We start from the raw sequence: 13,187 nt of genomic DNA on the forward strand, positions 1-13,187 counted from the left end.
CTTTCTTTTCCTCCTCCTCTTTCCTCCTCTCCTTTCCTCTCCCCTCCTCTCCTCTTTCTTTTCCTCCTCTGTCCTCCTCCTCTGCCCTCCTCTCCTCTGTCGTTCGTCTCAGACTCGTTTTCTGCTCCGCTGTGACAACTAGCAGAGGTCACTGTTTACTCTCGTTTATCAATCATCCCTCGCTGCAGGGCTGCAGAGGCAGTGAGCTTCTCCCACCCCTGAGGCCTGATTTGCCATCAGTGCAACCAGCCCGGTGATGGAGCCACATAATTATAATTAACCACACAGAATAAACTCAGATTTGCTCCCCCTGGAAATGCCAAGTCCACTGGAGCCTTTTTTCTCTCCTAACACGAGACGACAGTCATGGTTTTATTTCTCTAGTCGTGGGGGAAAACTAAACATCTTTGTTAGTGAGTTTAATGGAAATGGACTCTTACATTTTTTTATTTTCCATTGAGAAAATAAAAGTTTGAACATAACAAACTTTTATATGCACTTTATTTCCTCTTCTGGGTGTTGAAGAGTTAATTAGAGCTCACTAAAACCCTCCAACCTTTCTAATGCTGTGGAAGCTGCTTTTGGCTTAAGTAGTTTTTAAAATGTCTTCCAGTTCCAGTGTTTAGTGTTTTTTACTAAATTAAAGTTTATTGTTCTTTGAATGGCATTATTATGCCATTATCAATATATCACTTGAAATCTCAAACCAATGTTACCGTTTATTGCGATAACTGGGACAATTTATTATCCAGTAAAATGTATTTTGACAGGCCTGATCAGTAGCTACGTTCCCATCCAATTGTCATGCGAATTTTGAGCAAGCTTCTAAAAAACGTTGCAAAAGAAGAAAAAAGAAGATTATGCGCGTTTCCACCTACTGGTTTGGAGCGAAATGTAACTTTGTTTTATGTTGACGCTGCGCATGACTGCAATACACAATAAGTAAAGGTTGCAAACTAGCACGGATCACACATCTCAGAAAAATGGAGAGTTCTCCTGGTTCAACGTTTCGTACCTCTGGTAAGGCACAGAACCAGCAACAAGTTCCCTCCTTCATCACAACTTATGTCCTTTTTAGTATACAACCTTTTCAAATTCAATACTTCAAAATGAGCACAAAAAACATTGGAAGCACGGCCACAGACTATCAATGTTTTCTTCATTTTTAAGGTGTCAAGCTCACCTTCCAAACAGCGTTGAACTTGACACTTTAATTGATTTTCCTTTAATTAGTCATTAGTTTCTTTTTATTGTTGTAAATTATCCGTACCTCCTGGACATTGCTCAGTTTGTTCACTTTTTTCCCAGCTGAAAGCACAACATGCTGTCACGATCAGGCACAACAATTGGTTGGGTAATAAGATTAAAAGCAGCCAAATTCTGAAGAACTATTGATCCAGACCACTTTAAAAATACATGAGTCTGGCAGCCGTGGAAGGAAAAATGTAAGGAAAGAAGAAGTTGAAATGTATATATTTAATCACTCAGGATGGAGTTTAACTTTCTGCTGAAACAAAGCGAACGCTCAGTTATGTAAGGAAACTCGACCCTCTGTCCCTCAAGATGTTCACTGCGTGTCGCCCTGCTGCTCCATTATGTCAACATGGTGAGCAATGTGCATCTATTAGTCTCTTTCTCTTTGTCATTGAGTTGTCTAAGATCATATTAGATGGAGAATTTTTTTACATTTTTGCCGCCAAAATCTTTCAGCAGAACAAATTGGGGTGTTTTCACAGCTGTTGGTGGGAACAAAATCGCAATATTTGTTACATTTTCAGCTTTTGTCTTTCAAACAATTCAAACCCTTTGAAAAACCTGTTCCCCTCCTCACCAGTGGGGGCGCTGCACAAAGAACCACTGAAGGAACCGACACAAAAACCTCTAAAGAAGACATGGAGCACAACTTCCTTATTCAGAAAATGTAAACAAAAGCGGAGTGGCGTCAGATTTTAGCAGTTGAAGGATTTCTCTTTTGTCTTTAGTAAAAGACCACGAGCCGTTTCACCTGCTAGCGCTACGCTAGTGCATTTGCTTTGGTTTTATTTACCCAGAATTCCCTGCGCTGTAGTCCACGTCCTGCTTTTGGACCGGTGTCCGGTTTGCTTGGCGTTCACGTTTGCATCCGAACCGCGCCAGAGTTCACGTCGATGGACTTTGTTTGGTCCGCTTTAGCTTGTCTAGAAAGTCTGGTTCATTTGAGGAGATATGAATACATAACTGACCAAAGAATCAAACTCTGGTTTGCCTACAAACCTCAGTCTTGGTTCGGTTGAAATGAACTCTGGTGCGGTTCAAATGTATACACACTCCAAAAACAGGAAGTGAACTACAGACCAGGGCATTCTGGGTAAATAAACCCAAAACAAAACAGTGGGAGAAATGAAACTTAGTCTTCTACTGAAGACAAAAGCTGCTAAAATCTGTAACAGACTTCAACTTTCCAAAGTTTGGTAATCAGAGGTAAATCATGATCAAACTGACTTGTGCTGCTTTGGATAACATTTTTTCCCCTAATAAATAAAATCATATCAAAACTGCATTTTGTATTCATTCATTCAGGCAGGTCAAAAGTCAAGGGATTCTAAACTTTTTAAGGCTTTTTTAACCAAAGACTGATGCATTTCTCTGACCTGCTTTGCTTCACCAGAGCAGCCGGTGATGTTTCCATAAAACACAGGAGCATCTTTATGTCCCCCTCTCTGCTTCCTCATGGCCTCCAGGAGAACATGATCAAATCATGACTCCAATAAGCCCCTGTCTTCTCCTAACTAGACCTCAGCCTCTCGTCTCGTTGAGGTTTCCCACCAGCACTGACACAAACAAGCACAGATCCGTGTCTTTTTCTGGCTGCCAGCCGAACAAACAGTGACCCACCATCCCCTCCTCATCCTGCTCTTCTCATCCCACACAACATTTTTTTACCTGCAACACACCCACCATCACCCCTCCAGGGGCATCTGCAGGAGGATTATTATCTAATCACGGCTCTAATAGGACCAAACAAGATCCAGGACGAGATCCAGAGGAACATTTCCCACTAAAAAACACACAGCAGCACTCACAAACCGCCTCTCTCTCCTCCTATACACGCCCCACATACATCAGTATGTCTTTAGTACAGGCAGAGAGAGGAGAGACGGAATATTAGTATTCAGAGCACAGGGAGGAAAAGGAGGAGAGGCAGCGAGCGAGCAAACGAGGGAGAGTGAGAGGGAGGGGACAGGAGGAAAAAAAACACAAGGAGGGGATGGAAATATAAGAGAAGAAGAGGGGAAACCGAGAGGTAAAAGAGGGGAGGGGAGACAGGGATCATATTGTTCATTTCTTCCCTCTCAGTCTGCCTTCACCGGTTCCCGCACGGACAGATGGATAGGTGCGGAATGCCCCTTTACGAGCGACGCATCTGAGTGAAAACGGCGGAGGAGAGAGAGCGGAGGACGAGCAGCAGGAGGAGCCCAGCGGTTCCTGCGACGCAGAAAGGTAAGGAAGGGGAAGATGTTCGCTTTTCGGTCGCTCCTGTAAAACATCCGCGGCTCTGGTTTCAGCGACGCTCCTTTGATTCCTGCATCCCCCGCACTGCTCAACGGGAGCCCCGGATCCAGCCGCATGTGGCTGTTTTCCATCAATATTTAATGTTTAGCCTATTATTTGTGCATCCATGTTGCATTCTGACTCTACATTTACACCTCAGGTATCTACTATCCGCCTGCAGTGTTTTTTCTTCTAATTCTTTTTATCTAATATCCTCGCTTCTTGCAATGATTTCACTTATTATTATTATTTAAAAAATTCTACGGGATATATAGGATGTACAGACGGCGGGGTGCGCAGAAAATACACACACAGAAGACAGGTTGACGTGCGTAAGACGTGCGTAATCCCACACCCCCCCGGCCTCCACCCGACTCCCCCTCCATCACCTTCAAAGCTGGAGTTCCTCCGCCGAGTAGGATCATATTTAAAAAAATAACTGTCCCACAGACTCTTAAAGCTGCAGCTGAAAAATCAAGGGTGTGTGTGTGTGTGTATGCGTGTGTGTGTGTGTGTGTGTGTGTGTGTGTGTGTGTGTGTGTGTGTGTGTGTGGGGGCGCGCGGTGTGTCTTTATGTGTTTTTTTTTTTTTTTTTTTTTTTTTTTTCCACCAGGTGCCAAACCAATCAGAGGTGTCCCGCATGTTGTTAGATACGTTCCTGATTTAAACTAATGCTTTACTTCTCCGACATATCATCAGGTTCGACCCAACATACTTCATCCGAAGCGGAACAGTCGACGCGCGGTCACGTGGTTTCGGGACGCTCGTGTTTGCACACACCTTTCACACACGGCACAGCCCACCTGGGGACACATCTTACCTCCCCACTCCGTCCCTACATCTTCCGTTTTGCTTTTAAAAAATGAAATGAAAGCGCCACACCTTTCTGCAGACAGCATCTTCCAGGGAGAACAACTCTGCAGCTTCCATCCAGGAGTTTTTAGCTTTTTGACGATCTTTGCTAGCCTGCTGAACGGGTCTCACGCTCTGACAGCCATCTTGGAAGGTACCGTTACTAACGGTCGTAGCGGTTGCTATGGAGTTGCTATGACAACTACAAACAAGTCGCATATTAGAACTAGCTCTCGCCTCATTCTGATCTAACTTCTAAACAATATTAAGTACGTCAAAGCTATTTCTCGACAACAATTTTTGAGTACTCTACCCACCTCTGTAATACTAAGATAAATACCAGTGATATTTACTGTAGTACTTACTGCCGAACTAGCAAAATTAGCTTAGCTAACATGTCCGTCTTAGCTAATAGCTAAGACGGACATGCAGCCTGCGTGTTTGTTTCTACATGTACTTTCTGTGCCAGTCACCAAAGCCTTGTTATTCACATAGTTTTTACGTTCTTTACAAAGCTGTTTAAACATTGATTGTGTGCCTGGGTCTCGGTTTGATTGTAGTGAACTCTGGTAAAAATAATCGGATAAAGAAAAGTAGTCTAAGGCTGTATTCACACTAGCCCCGTTCAGTCCACTTTATTCCAATTGTTTGTTTGACGAGAAAGTCTGGTTCGATTGGGGAAATGTGAATGATGTAATCAAACACTGAATAAGTTGACTTTGGCCAACTTATAAAAAAGCAAGTCTCGGTTCAGTTGAAGTGAACTCTGGTGCAGTTTGAATATATTTGTGAACGCCAAGCGGACCGGAGGAAGCAGACTATACCGCAGGGTTTTCTGGGTAAATTCAACCAAAACAAAGGTGCAAATCTTTAATTTGCAGGTGAAATGGCTCTTGGTCATTTGCCAAAGACAAAAGAGAAATCCTACAACTGCTAAAATCTGATGCTAATCCATTTTTTTTACCTTTTGTGAGTAAGGAAGTTGGTTCATGTCTTCTTCAGAGGGTTTTGTGTCGTTTCCTTCAGGTGCAGCGCCCCCACAGGCGAAGGGGGGGAAACAGGTTTTCCATAGGGTTTGGCTCGTTTGACAGTGCAATGTAAAAGTGAACACCAGCTGAAAATGTAACACATGTTGTAGCTTTGGTCCCCAATAAAACCAAGTCTACCAGACTATCAGGTGTGAAAACACCCAAAAATCTGAACTCGGACACATCACACTCCCTGCCTGCTCTGCAGCTCTGTTTGCTGTGAGGAAAGAGGAAAGAGCATCGGCAGTATCCCAGGGTTCCTGCCTGGCCACTTGTTCTCTCCTTCCCGCCTCATGTTATGGATAATTTAGACACTTGCAGCTCCAACAAGCTTAGAGTGGGAAGCTGTGAAAGCCTCAGCAGCAACATTTAGAAATGTGGGGCAGAAATAGTTGGAGATAAAAGGCGACAGTCTCCTTTGGATGAGCTGGGTTGTTCGATTGCATGTTTATTGTGATATATGATCATGAGGAGATAGTTTCTGATGCTGCGAAGGTGTCCAGGCCTTATTATAGGGCAGACTAAATTGGAGCAACCTCGAGGCTGAGGCTCGGCAAAGCTATTACCTTCGAGTCAATAGGCATTAATATCCCCACGCTCAGTCTCAGCCCTCATGCGGCGCCGTCTCTTGTCCCTGCGAAACGCGGCACCGCTCCACTGGAGTAACCAAAACGCTGTGTTGTAGCAGCCCTATCTGTTTACCCCAGCGCATCAATCTGTCACGGCTGAGCGGCCAGAGGAGCGATGATCGCATTGTCTCGGCCAGGCACCGCCGTGGCCTCGGAAAGGAAGTGATGCAAGGCGAAAAACGAGAATACGTCAGCCCTGGCAGGGAAGGGTCACGACCCCTGTGAGTCCAAGATATGTCTGAGGAATGGCGGGCGATCCGAGGGTACGCGAGTACATGGACTGGAGGTGGTTCGCCTCATGATGCGAGGCCAGCAGGGTGGCAGCAAAAGGCAGACGGCATGAAAGTCACGACCAGAGAGGAAGAGGCCACTGGGCCAAGCTGCCAGTCGGTACAGTGCAGCAGACTGGAAATGACACGTTTTTACAGGAAATACAGTTAACGCCAAAGCTGTCATTAAGGTGCTAACATGGGGGCGTGTGAAATTGAACAGATTTAAAACAGAAAACAAAGAGCGGCAATGAAAACAAGAGCTTCAATTAAAGATGACTTCCAGGTAGAGATGAAAACAAAGGAAGTAGCGCAGCCGCTGATGGGAGGACCTCAGAGCACGCTCACTGAGATCTGCATGAAACATCCTATTAAGCAAAACCAACGGATTAGCTTCCTTTTGTCGACGGAAAGCATTGTGCTCTGACACAGAAAAGCATCTGGCTGTTTCAGTTTCATAATTATGTAGGTGTTTTTTTTCTCCCCTGTAAAAATAGTTTGACGTTTTAGCAATAAACAGTAATTCCCATCGGTCTGGGTTTAATAAAGAGAGCTCAGGTTAATAAGACGACGATTTGAATATGCAGCAAATAAAAATATGAAACCATGGGAGTGGAATTAAAAATTAATTGATAACCGTTGTTTGACCCAGAATTAAGACCTGAGTGCTTTCAGTGTGAAGAAAGCAAGATCAGAAGACCAGTAGGTGAGCAAATCCAACCTTAAAAATACAGATTCAGAGTTTTTAATCTGCAGAAATGCTCTTAGTTTTCAGCCTTGTGGTGCAATGTGACCGTAAAATTTAGAAAACTGAGATTAATAAATATTGCAATTAAGATATCAGGTCAGAGCATCTGCTGCCATGAGCTTCAGTCCAACTGGCTAAATATTACATTATTAAAAACCACAATGAGATTTCTGTGTGAACGTTTACGTCCCCAAAGCAACACAAAGAGGAACGTTAACGTCACACAGCAGCGCACCGTTTACTGACGTAATGATGGACGCCAGCGGCTCATTTTACAAACTCTAGAAGAGCTTCTTGCCAAAAAAATGACTGAGTTTAAAGAGAATATAGCAGCACAAATAAGATTTTATTTGCTGAGTTCATGAGAAGACTTTCGGAAATATACACATCATGTCAATTCTGATTTATTTGCTGAAATCCTATATTTTTTGCATAATTATTCACTCACATCCAGTGGAGCCTCGATCAGATTCTGCATGAACAGTTCACATCCCCAAAGTGACGTCAACAACAACAAAGCATTGCTTCTGGGAGTAATAATGGATGGAGCCGTTAATGGATCGATTTTAAAGTTCATTCAGGAATAGCCGCTGATCGTACCGTGACGACGTCATAGCAACACGAAGGAAGCTGACAAAACTAAAGCACAACTAACAGCAGCGTCTGCAGAGACGTCTGTTTGGATGTGAGGCTCTTCTCTTCCCTACAGACTTTGGTGACGATCGAACTCCAGAATTATCATTTTTCTCAGCCGCTGTTTACGTCTGGTCAGCTTCTTCTGGTGCAGAAAGATGATGCGTGTCTCACATCGATGACGCAAAAGTCGGATTAAATGCAACATGACCGCTCAGACTGCACATGGTTTGAAAACAAATACAGTTCAGCTCCACATATAGAAATGGATCAAAAAATGTTTTTTTTAATGTGTAAAAAGATCCGAAATGAGCCCTTTTCTCCATTGTTTGGACATCTTTTTATGGCTGTTTCACTTTGACAAGACCTTAAACCACAGGTGCCAAATTTTATTGTACAATTAATTGAACTGAAATATTTTATCCTAACGTTTATTGAACTTTTAGAAGTTTCATCGCCTGCTTTGCACCACAGCAAAGGGAAAATAACGCAGAAAAACAGGTGGAGAACAACTCAAAACTACTCAGATTATTCCCTTTTCCTTCGCTCTCTGTGTCGGCTTCACTGCAACCGGCTGACAACAGCTCCGCTAGCCAACGTAGCAGAGGTTATGTTCGAGTTTATCCCACACATTGAGTACAGTTTTATGTTTTCAGGCTTGATGTTTATTTTGCGTCTATTAATAATCGTTCGCCCTGAAACCCCTAAAAATGTTACTCTTTTTGGTCTGTTAGGTTGTTTTCCGCTTTTCAACCACATTTATGCATCTTTATAGGGACATTTTTAAAGCATTCAGGCAGAGAACATTGTCTTTCCATGTCCGTCCAATGAAATTTTGCTCTGAGTCGTTGGATAAAACGGAAACCTGAAGGCGAATCTGTCACTTCATGACGCCTTAAAGCCCAGAAACCGATAAAATGTTCGCTGAGCTTCTGGATGTCATAGATGGCAATCACTCAAATTCAAAATAACTCTTCCTCTCCGAGTACAATGTGGATCCTTGTGTCTTAACAAACCTGCCTTCTGACATTTATATCACATCTGCAGGTCGATAAAGAAAAAAACTGTCTGGATCTACTGTGTGAAAAGACAGTTGAAGGAGCAAGTTCAATACTGGATATATATTCATTAGCGAGCGCCTCGGCAATAAGACTCCGGAGAATCGTTGTCCCTTCTTTGCGAGCGCGGGAACGATCCCCTCATCAGAAGGAGATGCAGACACAAATGTTTCATCTGCTTCATCACCAGGAAGGTTGGATGTAATGGCAGCACTCAGCTTTAAAAATGAGTCATTGAACTGAAGCTCCCATCCTGGGAGATTTAACTGGAGCGGCGGGGGGAGGCGGCGTCTCGCTCAAGGACATCTGTGGAGGTTTGAACTTGCAGCCCCCTTCTACCTGATGCATCCTTGAGTTTAGACATTACAGATAAGGCTGCAGCTAACAGTTATTTTAGTTAATCTGGCGATTAATCAATCAATCTGGTGATTAATTGGAAGAAGCCTTACATGAAAAATCTGCAGAATTGACCAATTGCAACATTAGAAGTTTACTAAAAGATGCAAACAATTTAATTCCTTTTTAATAAAAATAACTTTTTATTGCCTAAAATGCAATAACATGGCATTCCTTTAGGGAAAGGGTCCATCTGCATCTAAAATAAATATTTCTGACATCAGCACGTGAAAAGGTCAGCTCTTTTTGCTTGACTTAGCATAAATACAGTGTAGAGCTGATCTGTTAATTATTTTTTGGACTAACTAATAAGTAATTGGATAGCAAAACATGCTTAAGAAATTTGTCTTACAGAATTTAAACCGAAGCTAAAACTGATACTTGAGGAGTTCTGGGTAGAACATATTTATAGACAAAGGTGTTTTTTATTCTTAAATGCAAAATGTATATATTATTTTTTTTACAGTTTTGGCTAAATTACTGCTACATATTTTCCACTAAATTATTCTTAGACATTGAGATTTTAGTCTGCTGAGTTCTGCCTACTTTGAGGTCATTTCAGAATGAGCTGCTGTTGCTTTCAATCCAAATAATCTGCTGCTTGCTTGGATTTCAATTCAACTTTTACACTCGCACGTGAAAATGGCTCAAAACTTATACAACTGTACATTTCTGAACAGCATTAGTGGAGCCTCCTGCTCAACCAACAAGAATGCAGCAAGTGGTTTCTGGATGATAGGTCAACAACAAAGCGCTTGTCTTGTCCAGCAGCCATTGTACAGCGCATACAGGGGTAAAACACCAGCTGACCAAATGTGTTGGAACTCAGCATGGGTTGCTAGGTAACGGGCGGAACTCTGGTGGGATTGCTAGGTAATGGGCTGTGCTTCTCTGAGGTTGCTAGGGGAGGAACTACTAATTTGTGACGTTACATTCAGAAAGATTTTGAAATGGTTAATTTTTCAGACACCAAAAAACATTGACGTATTGCCAAAAATATATATATATATATATTTAAAAAAAATGCTTGGGGTGATAATAGAAGCAGTTGAAACCAAATGAAAGTACAAAAGCATGCAAGGTTTGAATTCTACATCATGGCTCCCCTTTAATTTGATATTCGTTATCAATGTGAATGTAAGCATAATAGACCAGGGTGAATTTGCAATTTGATTGCAAGGGAATGTAATACTTTTGAGAAGTAACGCAAAGGAAAAGGAGGCTCGGCTATGTATCTCTCCACAAGCAGCTTTCTGCTGCTTTTATCCGGTCTGAGTGCTCCCTTTTTTTTTTTTTTTACTTTTTATCTATCCAGATTTAGCTCTTGATCTGATTGGACACTGATCTCATCTTGTTCGCCGCCGTGCGACTGGCTGTGGTTGATTCTCCTGCCTCCGCAGCCCGACGAGGCGGTGACCTTGCACGCCGTCCTGTCTCCGCCGCTCAGCCGGACGGTGACCTTGCTGCTCCGTGATGTGGCGTATTTATTCCCCGGGAGTATTGATCCCAGCAGTCAATGGAGAGGCTGTGGCAGCTTTACTGTTCTTCTGATATCCACTGGAGGAACATGTGTTTCTGGTATCGGTGGTCTCCAAACCGGAATGATTTGTGGATTTCTCCGCCACCAGCTTTTCAGTCAGATTTTCTCATCTTTCTGTCTTTTCCTTCCTGCATCTCCGTCTTGATGCTCCAGCTGGCATTGGATGCAGCCAGATTCTCTGCCAGACGCCCATTCTTCGGATTGAGATATCTTCGGCTTTAAGTCACTCAAACAAATTTGCTTTCCTAATGGAAAAGGAGAACTTGTTCTGGCATGGATGCTGCACTGCAAAAACACCAAATCTTACCAAGTATTTTTAGTCTACTTTCTAAGACAAATCTTAGTTCACTTGAAATAAGACAAAACTAACTTTTCAACAACAAATATGAGCTTATTTTAAGTAAATATCTCTTTAATATCGATGAAAAAGTTCTAGTTATGAGTGAAATCATCAGCCAGAGGAAGACATTTTTTTTCCCCCATATTATAAGTTAAAATATTTTGTTCCAATGGCTGATTATTTAACAACCAGTTCTTTCCGCTCAATATCAAGAATTACTGGCTTAAAACAAGTTACTTGTAAGAATTCAACTGCCGCTGTTACCTAGCAACCCCAGCCAAGCCTCGCCCGTCGCCTAGCAACCCAGTTCTAGTTCCACTGGCAGATTCTTTCACAATATTTATTTCCCATAATATTTCATTTTATCATGAAATATAAAAATATTTCATGATAAAATATTTTTATCATGAAATATTTACTTTAGCCTCTATATCTTCCTAAACATTACTTTTACGTTTTGTCTTATTTCAAGTGTACTAAGATATTTGCACTAAAAACTAGACCAAAAATACCTGGTAAGATTTTGTGTTTTGCAGTGTTGTGGACCAATTTACCTCTTTATCATTAGCATCAGCTAAATACCAGGCGGGTATTGTACTTTAACGTTAGCCGAACAAATGTTAGGGATTAGAGATTTTTGGGTAGCGCAACTAGCTTTTTAGCTAGAGGTGCCAACAAATGTTTCTGTAAAAACAAAAGGAAATAAATTCTGCAAATACATTTACATACTGTTTTTTTCCCCCTTTATTTTCTTATAGGATATTTGGTGTTTTTCTGTGTGTGATTCCTTCGTTTGTAATACTTTTGCACCAGATGGACAGCTAAAATGGACTAGACTTGACCAAACGGGAAAGTGGAGATTGAGTGGAAGCACTTCTTGTTTCAGACGATGTTCGGAGAGTGAAATATGTCTTTGCGTAATGCGGTGACTGATTGATAGACGGGAGACAGATGGACACTGGAGGACCACTTTGCCAGGGAGGTGCCACTCGGCTGACGCTGACATCTCACAGAACAACATACATCAGATGATCAATAGTCCTGCTCCTGTTTGACACGTCACCTCGCTTGAGAAATTGGTCTTTACAAGGACGAAACAGCTGAGTGGGGAACTGAGCTGACTTCTCATCATGGACGCTGTGTTTTACCACTGATTTATTTTTCAGCTTGTTCACGTTTCCGCTCGCACCCGCTGGGCTTGCAGGACGCTGCTAACGTCTCAGAACAACACTCATTTTTTTAATACATATATTATATAGATTCATTACACACAGAGTGCCATATTTCAGGCATTTTTTCCTGCTCACCTTCATGATTTTGGCTTAAAGCTAATAAAACTCAAGATTCTGCCTCTCAGAATATTTATACACTGCAAAAACAGAAAATCTTACCAAGTGTTTTTGGTCTGGTTTCTAGTGCAAATATCTTATTACACCTGAATTAGAAAAAAATAGCTTTTCATCAGGATGTAGGAGTTTGTTTTAACCCAATAAGTTAAGGAAAAAACTAGAAATGAATAAAAAGGCTGACCAGTTTGAAAGTAAAGCCTGTAGATCTGCTGATTAAGATGACCTTAAATCATTGGTTCTTAACCTTTTTTGAGGTTCCGAACCCACCAGTTCCATATGTGTATTCACTGAACCCTTCTGTAGTGATAAATATGATTTTTTTTAACCCAAATTCAAGACATAGGGGTGACCCAACTAGAGTCTAGATCACCCCAAGATCACCAAGTCTTCTTAAAGGTAGAGTCTCTGAGAACAGTTCTTCAAATTATAGTCAGTGTTTTCAGCAAAGTTGAGCTGACTGTCCAAGAACGACCCAAGTTATTTAAAATCTGCCACAGTTTCAACAGGTTGGGCATCGAGAGAAACTGGAACCACTTTAAGGTCTTTAGATCATTTAATTAGCTCTACATTCCTAAGAGAATGAAAAATTAATAGACTTTGCGGTATTCTGATTTAGTAATGTAATTATATTAGTTGTGTTACCACCCCCCACGCCACTAGAGGCAGTAGCAACCCCGAAAAGATGCACTAAGGAGCAGATTTAGAAGTTCACCGAAAGCTACAGAATTTGGTAAAAACTGTGAGCTTTGCTGAAGTAACTAAAGACACAAGTTCAAATCCATGCTGAGAGTGGAGCTCCTTCAATCAGGGCTCC

The 13,187-nt window shown here is 42.0% G+C and overlaps 1 protein-coding gene and 1 long non-coding RNA gene across 5 annotated transcripts in view; one reads left to right on the plus strand and one right to left on the minus strand.

The window, feature by feature from the left end:
* The window catches only part of LOC103468967 (uncharacterized), a 35,848-nt gene extending 30,652 nt beyond the window's left edge, over nt 1-5,196 (minus strand). The window contains exon 1 of one of the 3 annotated variants that reach the window (XR_534274.2): nt 4,352-5,196. This is a non-coding gene — a long non-coding RNA (uncharacterized LOC103468967). The remainder of the gene's footprint in view (nt 1-4,351) is intronic. The other 2 variants (XR_534273.2, XR_534275.2) reach the window with 2 other exon arrangements.
* syt3 (synaptotagmin III) overlaps nt 2,973-13,187 on the plus strand; it is a 58,523-nt gene continuing 48,308 nt past the window's right edge. For both annotated transcript variants that reach the window (XM_008416388.2, XM_017306283.1), the window contains exon 1: nt 2,973-3,480. The gene's annotated coding sequence lies outside the window, so the exon portion shown is untranslated. The remainder of the gene's footprint in view (nt 3,481-13,187) is intronic.

The sequence above is a fragment of the Poecilia reticulata genome, linkage group LG8 (assembly GCF_000633615.1).
Source record: "Poecilia reticulata strain Guanapo linkage group LG8, Guppy_female_1.0+MT, whole genome shotgun sequence".
NCBI classification, from domain to species: domain Eukaryota; kingdom Metazoa; phylum Chordata; class Actinopteri; order Cyprinodontiformes; family Poeciliidae; genus Poecilia; species Poecilia reticulata.